This window comes from Podarcis erhardii (assembly GCF_964252035.2).
Source record: "Podarcis erhardii genome assembly, chromosome: 13".
NCBI classification, from domain to species: Eukaryota; Metazoa; Chordata; class Lepidosauria; order Squamata; family Lacertidae; genus Podarcis; species Podarcis erhardii.
Window position 1 is genome coordinate 44171158 of NC_138502.1, and position 9945 is coordinate 44181102.

General features: G+C 44.4%; 1 gene segment (V, D, J or C); it reads right to left on the reverse strand.

The window, feature by feature from the left end:
* Positions 1 to 9067, reverse strand: part of LOC309327293 (immunoglobulin kappa light chain-like) — a 53840-nt gene extending 44773 nt beyond the window's left edge. The window contains exon 1 of the V gene segment in view: positions 8966 to 9067.
* Between the last annotated feature and the right edge of the window lie 878 nt (positions 9068 to 9945).

The following is a 9945-nucleotide window of genomic DNA, read 5'->3' on the forward strand; positions in this document are numbered from 1 at the left end:
CCACAAACCTTTTACGACTTACCCTCAAAGAAACTCAAGATGAGCCACATGAAACAAATCTGTAACATGATGATGCCTTTTATAAAACTTTTTCTCTGGTCTCTCAGATAATATTGCCACCAGGCAGCCCAGCTTCAGAATGACAGGGGTAAAACTGGGAGAGTTATCAAGTGCCAGGGATGGAAATATATGCAAATGAATAGTGGGGTTGCAAGGGGTGACTGTCACTTCTTGCGAGGATTGTGTTTCAAGGCAGAAACGCCACCTGTGGTGGAAGTTCCAGCTCATGGAGCAGGAGGAACCCAAGCAGCCAATTAATGCAAAGATTGGCTCTCTCAAATTAACAAATAGTTCAGTCATTCCAGAAAGTAAATATTACATAGTGATTGTTTTCAGCTCCTGTTTCTGCATAAATAATTTCCTGTTTTCTGACCTTTTAAATTATAAAGGCAATCCAAGTTTATTTATGATCCAAATCTGAATCATTTACAAATCAATTTTAGGTTCCTTGTTTCTTGCTGGGAGAGAACAAAATGGTGGTTTGTCCCACACAGATGATGAGGAAGAGTCTTCAATCTCCATGTTCATGCTCCCACAATTATTTTAAATTATCCACAGGGTGTGTTTCAGAATATAACAGCATCTTATATATCTTATCACTGCCCTAAAAGGAAAGGAAAAACTGGACGCTTTCTTTGCCATAAGGTGTTGTTTATTTCATATGCCAATAACAATGATAAAACAATTCAGAAATTATTGGCAAACCTCATTAATCTGGCAATCATAAAATTGATCACTACTCCTTCCATGACGACGTACATTTTTCCTCCCTTGAAATGTCATTTTCAGCCTCGAACACCTGCATTTCATCCTGATCTCATAAACATGTATGTAAAAATAGAGGGGGAAGAGTGAAAAAGTAGAAGAAAAAGAGACATTCATCACAAGTTTTTCATATTATGGTACCTTTGTGTATGGGGGGAGGTTATTTTCTACTGTTCTCATGTGCTTTGTGTACAACAAAATCCAATAAACATTATTCAAAAATATATTATATATCCAAGGCCTTAGTGTGGTCTCTACTTGAAATAGCCAAAGCCTCCAAACTTGATAATTTTCTGGCAGGTTTGCCATATGTCTGGAATTTCCTGGACAAACCCAGGATTCAGCTATCGGGAATAGCATCCAGGTGGAAATTGTGGAATGTCTGGGTGTATGGCAACCCATATCGGAATCAATGGTTTTGGCAATTTATGGGGGCGTGGGGGAAATAGCTGTAAAATGTATTTTATTTTGCTCAACAACTTTGAGGTAATGATGTACAAGATTGGTGAAAATTGAAACCCTTTGTTTGAAATTTTATACAGTAAATACCACTGCCAGATCCATCAGGCTAGGGTGCAGTTTTGCGAAACAATTCAACTGTAACCTATTGCGTTGCAATAAACGTTGGACTCTTACCTCCTTAAGTTTCTGGGTTTTCATTGGCACAAACTCAGGAGATAAGCCATTTTTGGCTTACAACACTCCGAGCTTATACAGTTTCTTTGTTATGTCAATGGGCAGTCTGTTAGACACCTTATTTACATATCTAAAGAGTCGGTTGAGTGTGGATGTGTTGCCATAGAGAGAATCGCCAATGGTGCTTCCATAAGGAGGAAATGGGCTTGGCCTCCCCATCACCTGCCTGGAGGTCACTTCATCCTAGAAATGAGGTTTGTTAAGTTGTGGGTGAACATATCAGACGACACAGCAATTCTCCAAACAGCTCTTGTTTATTCACAGGTCAGAACAGATCTGAACTGAAGGGTTTAGCCAGCCTGCTTATATAGAGCTCCAGTAGAACGTAACTGTAACAACTTTCTGTAACTATCCAATCACTGAACATCACTTTTGATCCCTTATTTGCATATGTGGACCTGAACTATCTACAGTATCCCCCTGCTGGTCCAGGGTGAGAACTTCAGTACATAACAAGGTTCTCTGTAAAACCATGTACTGTGATAGGTTTGGGTGCGAGTTTGTGGGCGCAAGTCACCTATGATTCTTGGATTTAGCCAAAGTTAGAATGAATTAAGGTTTGACTAAACTGTGCCAAGCATAGAAACCCCTGGATCCATCTTATGCTAATGAGTCAGGCCAGCTTGGCAGAGCTAGCTGAGTGTGGGTCATTGGAGGAACAAAGGCTACTGAAGGAACATCCATCAAAAAAGCTATCAAGAGGGTGAAGACTGACAGGCAAGGAGGGGTGAGGCCTCCTCCTCCAGCTGTGTGTTAGTGGGCAGGGCCAAGAAGGGTTTGGGATTTCAGTTTTGGACGACGTAGGCTGGGAAGAGTTAGTTTTTACAGTGTTAGCAAGGAGAAGGTGGAGGAAGAAAACACTATTTGGGCTGGCTGGGACAAAGACACAGAGACCATGGCTCATTGCGTGGACAGGCGGAGTCCCCCAAACCCTGGGCGCCCCTCCATGTGGAATAACGACTCAAGACAACGTGCCATGGGATTAAATTGGCCACAACTTAATTATATTTCAGATGTGGGTAGACCTTGGCTCAGGCACTGGGCGTTATCCCTCCCCGGGGATCTAGGGAACATCAGGGTTATCCAGTGCGGGGGGGGGATAGGCCAGCTCTGGAGAACATATGTTCAAGCAGAGATAGCTGCCCCCGTTACACCGCCGTCGCAGTGGAGAGCAATGATGACCTCTCAGTGTACGGTCAAAGCCTCCCCTCAGAAACCCCTTTAATGGGGAACCCTGGTATCGACGCTGCAAAGAGGAAGATGGACTAAAGGATTCTGCCCAAGGCCTGATACTGCCAAAGTTGTGACGTTTTGCTACAGGAAAGGCAAAACCTGCCAATGCAGGGGAATTCCTTTCCGGCCCTTCAACAGCGACCTTGACGTAGCAGTGCCCGCATAACTGTGAAGAAAAGGTTAACCTGCAAAATAAGACTTAACTGAGGGTGGGTAGGGTGGGAGAAGCTCTGGGGCCAAGTGAGGATTCCCAGGTAAGATCCTCCCTCTATTGTGTGGGCAGGTAATTCCTCCCCTACCTGGCCTGGTCTCCTTGGCAACGCTTCTCCCAGGTGGGATTGGACAACTGACTGAGGTAGGCGGAGACCTCCAGGTATCCCACCTGAGGGAAGGCGAAGCCAAGCCTATGCTGATGGAGCCGCACCGGGTCCAGGGGCTGCATGTGTCCACACAAAGGGCACCCCCTGTTTAATACGGGGAGCAGTCATTTCTCTGCTTGCAGACCCAAGCCTGCTGTGCTTATGAGAGAGCAAATGACCTTCTTGGCATCTAATGCTGGGATTCTCTTCCTTCAAGGCTCAGGTCTAAATAAGCCATATATGATAAAGACACCACAGTCTCTGCTGTGCCTCATGTGTTCAAAAGATAACACATGTCCTGGGTAACACACGCCTGAGATCCCTGGCATCTCGCACCTCTCGTGGATATTGAGATGGTATGTATCAATGTCATAACAGCACAGCATTCCTGTTTGACCTTCATTCCAAGGAAACCAAACCCAGAAGTTAGCGCTGACACTCCTGGAGCCAATCTCTGCTCAGAGATTGGGGTGAAAGCAACACATGATTGAAATTGAGCTGGACAATTAACTTTTTTTAAATGAAAATAAAAACGCATATGCTCATGTGTGCATGCTCTCTCTCTCTCTTTCTTTCATAACATTTTATTAATTTCCCAACAATAATAAGAATAAAGCAAACAGCAATAAAAAACAAAAACAAAACACATTGACTTCCTTGGTTCTATTGTGTATCAATGTACTACATGTCCATTGTAAAGTTTTAACCATTTGAATAATAATAAAATTACCAGTAATCTTAAAACCCTGCCAGTGTATTAACCTGGGTACATTGCTTCATGTGTGCATGCTCTCAGGCAGCGATCCTTGGTGTGAGAACAGTGCTCTTCTCAAAAGTTCACAAATGCCCTGTGAAATGTTTAAAGGTAGAATGGGGGGCGGGCGAGGCTGTTCAAGGGATTTATGATTCATTGGCTGCCAGGACATCTGGAGAAGTTACTGTTCAGAGAGTTTTTTGGTTCATTCGCACGCGACAGAGCTAAGAAGAGCCTACCTGCCCCCTGCCTAACAAGTGGCCGATATATCAGATGCAAGCTTCTGAGGAAGGGTTTATGTATTGCTTTGAATCACTGTGGAGAGGAAAGCGGTCGCTTTGCTGACAGTAATAATCTCCAGCATCATTAGCTTCAAAGTTACTAATGGTGAAGGTGAAATCTGTATCGTAGCCACTGCTGCTAAACCGATCTGGAACCCCACTTTGGCGTTTATGCTCTTCGGCGATGAGGAGTTTTGGGGGTTGTCCTGGTTTCTGCTGGTACCAGTTGATATCATCATCAATGTTGAGAACGGTCTGACATTTAATTGTAACCGTATCTCCAATGGATAAGGAGAGTGATTCTGGAGACTGAGTCAGCACCACAACGTCCCCTCTGGCATCTGGATATAGGGAGAAAAATCTATATGACTCCTCACATGATAACAGTTAGCACTGGAATAGTCTTTCAGAGAAATCAAGACCAACAAGAAATCTTTGACAAATATCAAATACCAGATTCATTAAAAATAATCAAATCCGTTTCAACTGTTCCTCTTACCTTGGATCCAGAAAAAGAGACTTATGGGGAAAAGCATTAGAACCCGCATGGTGTTCACTGCCTAGCCTTCAATGGTCCTTGCCAATGAAGCCCCAGAATGGTACCCAAGGATTTATTATCACTGCCCAGAGCTGATAGGAATGGAATATGGGTGGAGCAAAGCAAATGAGGGCCTTCAGGCCTCGTCTCCAGCATATTATTTGCATTGCGAAACACTTTATTACTTCTGCTTCTTCAGACCTCACACTTCTAGGAAAGGGTGCCTGGTGGTCTTCGCTTGTGTTATTGTCCTGTCCTGGTATTTCAGAGGGGCTGGGTCTTTTCACAGTCCTGAGGCCTTGATCCATGCAAACAATAACAAAAACAACAACAACAACCCAGCCCAACCAAACACCCTTCCCTTCCTTGAGTCAAGACCCATTTACAAGGAAGAACCATTTACAAGCAAGATAAGTGCAGATGTTTGTGTGTGGTGTAGTGGTTAAGAGCGGTAGACTCATAATCTGGTGAACTGGGTTCGCGTCTCCGCTCCTCCACATGCAGCTGCTGGGTGACCTTGGGCTAGTCACACTTCTCTGAAGTCTCTCAGCCCCACTCACCTCACAGAGTATTTGTTGTGGGGGAAGAAGGGAAAGGAGAAGGTTAGCTGCTTTGTTTTGTTTTTTTTTAAGAATAATTTTTATTAACCGACCAATCACATCAAATCAAACCAAATTACATAAATTCCAAATTACAAAGCCGAATTTTTTGTTTTTGTTGGGGGTACCCATATTTCAAGTTCCGAAGGGGATCCAATCATCTTCTTGCTACTGCTTTAATGTCCACAAATCTGACCATATGATGTTCACAGTACTATCCAGTCCTTTCTTATTGTTTTTCCACATCTCTTCTTGTTATTTTCATATATTTTCCCTTTCTCTTTGTGACCTCTGATAGTCTCCACAAGCGGGTTAAAACAGTTTGTAATCCTGTGTGGATATATATATATATTTAATCCAAGAGCCATATCCATATGTTTTCCGTATAACATCACTTCCATAAATCAAAACAGCCTTAGCGTCGTTAATCTTCACAAATCTGTCGCCTTTCTCAAACCTCTGAGGAGATTAACCAGGAATGCAGTCTGAAAACAAATCCATTCCTCCTCCCGGTTATAAATCCTTCGGCAAAACCTGCCAAGATGCCGACTCTGTATTTATTGCTGCGCCATTCCAAAAGCTCTTGTTCTTTACTCGATCTCCATAAAGCATACTTTTGGTTAAAATTCATTTACACACAGTCCTTAATCATCCTGCTTGGTTCAGTTAACCGATGGTTCTAACGAGGGGGGGGGTTCTTGGTTAATCACATAGAAGAAAAGAAAAGAAAGGTCCCCTCCCCATCCTGTCCCGTTGCCGACATACCCAGCTTTGATGTATCTTCTTCTGAAATATTCCTGTTGATCCAACCCGTCGTCTTCTTTCACAGAGGTCCCTTCTATTAGCAGTCTTCATTCCCCTTCTTCACTTGAAATATGTGCATTTGTTTCTTTTGTAATTAATTATTCCAAATTGCTGCAGCTAGTGCGCGATCAGAGACAGCGTCTAGGAGAGCCGGAGTCCGCACGGGGGCATTCTGCCTAGTGCCCTCACCCCCTTCTTTCGAATTCGGGGGTGATTTATGGGCACAGCAGGCAAGGGCAGTGTTCCCCATTCCCTGGGGCAACAAGGGAGGCTGCCTACTCCCATAAAAGCCTCTGAATTACCCCGTGTGGTCCGGAGAGATGGTATTGTCGGCCATCTTCCAATGCGCCCCTAGTGGCCCCCCAAGGTTAGCCGCTTTGAGACTCCTTCAGGTAGTGATAACGTGGGATATCAAATCCAAACTCTTCTATGTAGACTCAGGGCTTATCTACACTTACATTTTGCCCAGCTCTTCCCAGGCACAGGTATGCACTTTAAAACTCTGTGTCCTATCATGCTTGTTTGTTTGTTTGTTTGTTTGTTTTTGCCCCAGAGCTTTCTCCACCAAAACCTGCTCTTTAAAGCTGAATGGGAGGAAACCCAATGACCCCACAGTCTGCTTTGGCTTAGAATTGAGCCCAACCCCATGTTTTGTTTGGGCGCAAGACACTGCCAAGGCTACGTGGCCATGCCACTATAATGTAGCATCACTCCAAGGTAAGCTGGGGAACCACCAAAAGAAGAGGGTTCAAAGGAAGAAGGCTTAGAGCCTGGGGAGTGGTGAGGAGACAATGCCGAGTGGTCAGAGGGAGAAGACAGGGAGGACTGGAAAGAGGAGGTGTCGGATGTGGAGGTGGTAAGTGGGCTGAGTGAGCTGGGAGAGTCTGTGGCAGACAGAAGTCCAGAATCAGACTCAGAGGCAGAAAATGAAGCAGGATGGGAGGAGAGAGGCCAAGAGTGAGGCTGGTGAAGAAGACAAGGTGTTTCCTGCTGCTGCAAGCTCCCCTCTTTGCAGTCTCCCAGAACCAGGAGAGGCATGAAAAGGGTGGAACAGAGATATTGGCTATGTGCAGAAGCAGTCTCCAGTGGCTTGGGGAAAACCCTGGAGAGGAGGAGACTTAGACAGCTGGGGGAGTTGGGGACCTTCAGTCTCAGCAGCTGCTTCATGGGAGCAAGACCTTCCAGGGATAGGTGGCTGTGCTCTTTCAGCCTGACACTCTGCCAGGTCTGTATAGATTGGGTTTTTGCTAATAAAGAGTTAACGCCAACTCACGTGGTGTGATTTACTGCCAGCTTGTTCATGCCTGACAATATACCACCCCAACATGTGTGTGTGTGTGTGTACGCACTAAAAATGAATAAGCCTCTTGGATTAACAAACAAGATGGCACCAACCACTGATCTGTTGGCTTGATCATTAGACTTTTGAAAATATGTGCCACAAAGCCAGGATGTCCTGTGATTAGGAATGGAAGGTATTTTCAATTTCTGTTCTCTCAGCTTCTCAGTTTTCCAACCATGAATTCAGTTCTTCATGCTTCTGAAGCAATTATATATATATATATATTAAAGATTTTCTCAGTTTCCAAAAGTACACGCCTTGTCTCTATTTTCAGGTTGTACATTTGTTCTCACAAATCAGTTACATTTGTTGTGAGACATTAGCTTTAAGTACAGTATAAGGTTGGGAAAGAAGAATGGGGAGAGGATGACTTCTGAAGCAATTTGAGAACCTTCCTTTTTTTTTTTTTTTTTAGAAAAAGGAAATGGAAATTCCTCAGCTTTTTGTTGTAAATTTCTCCCCATTAATATATTTTTGCATACAGTTTTGACTAATGTACACACTTTTGCTAGCAATTTTTCCTCAACAAGATGCATTTTTGCATGTTGTTTTCACTTTTATGTTATTTTTAGTCTCACTTTCCCCTAATATATGCTTTGGTTTGGTGGGAGAAGTGCATGGGAAAAATTCAGTGTGAATTTCTGGTTGTGTCGCTGTTTTCACATAGTTCAGGAAAGTGCAAAACTGGTAAATTCGCCTTTCAATATGAACCGAATCTAATTTATCGCCCATCCCAGCCTGTGACAAAAACTGAGTCTCAGTTCAGAAACTGATGCCCAGTATGAATTGGGGCAAGTATGCAACCCCGAATATCAACACATAACATGCAACACATAACATGGAAGCCTTTGAGTGCTCCAGAAGTCTTCTTCGGACAAGGTTAGGAGAGAGGTACTGGATTCAATGAGTGAGATCCATATCACTCTCAGTCCATGTAATCCAAGTCTGACAGGGCTCAACAGGGTATTTGCCAGGGGTTCCTTGCTTTTGCTGTTGCTGATAGTGCCAGGTATGTAACCTGGAACAATCTGACCAGGAAAAAGATGCTCTACTGCAGCATGCTGTTGCTGTTGCTGCAACACACCCACTGCCATTGCTTCCTGCTGTCTTAGGCCACTGAGCTGGTTTTTGTACTGAAGTGTATCACTGTGGAGAGGATAGCTGTTGTGCTGGCCACAGTAATATACCCCAACGTCCTCGGCATGGACACCATTGATAGTGAAGGAGAAGTCGTTGCCACTTTGGCTGCCGCTGAAGTGATCTGGAGTCCCTTCAAAGCGGGTTGAACCCCAATAAATCAGTAGCTTGGGGTTCTGACCTGATTTAAACTGATATAAGGCCATATAACGGCCGACAGAAGAGGCAGCTTTGCACTGGATTGTCACTCTGTCCCCAGGACTTGCCTGTAAAGAAGCCGGTGTCTGAGTGATGATCTGCCCACTGGATTCTGGAAGGAGAGGCATAAAACAAGTTAGTGGATCTGCAACATTTGCCTTAAAAATTCAGAGAGAAGAACACAGCTCTTCAAAGTTACCCGCCAAGAAACTGGAGACCAGCCAAATCAAACAAAGCCGTAACATGTTGCTGCTGCTGTAGATGACACTCTTTCTTGGCTCCCAGATATTATCACCACCAGGCAGCCCAGCTTCAGAATGGCGGGGATAAAATTGGGGGAGTTATTAAGTGTCAGGGATGGAAATCTACGCAAATGACTTGAAGGTGTTCAAGGGATGAGAGTCCCTTCCTGTGGGGGTTGTGCTTCAGGGCACAAGAAATGTCTGTGGTCGAGGTTCCAGCTCATGAAGCAGGGGGAACCACGAGGCATTGCAAACTTCCAACAGTTTGACTTCACCCCCAAAGGGACACTGCCCCACTGCCGACCCACAGATGGCAGAAAATGAGAAGACCTCACTTTCTGATATACAAGACAAGTGCAATCTGACCTGCTGAATTACAAAATTATTCATCTTTCCAGAAATAATATATTGCCTTGATATATTTTCAGGCCAGCTCCAGTTTTGTGCCTGAAGCAGTGACAGTATCAGCTTAGGGTGTTGGGGGACCAGGGTTCAAATTCCACTCAGCTAAGGTGTTTGGGTTAATCACACTCTCTCACCCTGGCCAACCTCGCAAGGTTGTTGTGAAGATATAATGGGGAGATGGAGAATTAAGCATGCTAGCCTCATCTCTTTGGAGGAAATGTGGTGTGTGGGCGTTAGAATGGAAGAAATCCATCTTGGAGTGTTGTCAAGACATGGCAACAGGTAGCTATGGTAACCTGTGAGAAGGACTGGATATCACCTCAGAAACTGACAGCTGCTCTGACACCTGCCCAAGTATCAATGAAAACCTGCAGTCTGAGTAGCTGGCCACAGGGGATTTCTATGGGACGTGGTTGAGGTGTCAACTGGCAATACAGTCTTCTAGTACAGTCGTACCTTGGAAGTCAAACGGAATCCGTTCCAGAAGTCCATTCGACTTCCAAAATGTTTGGAAACCCAAGCATGGTGTCTG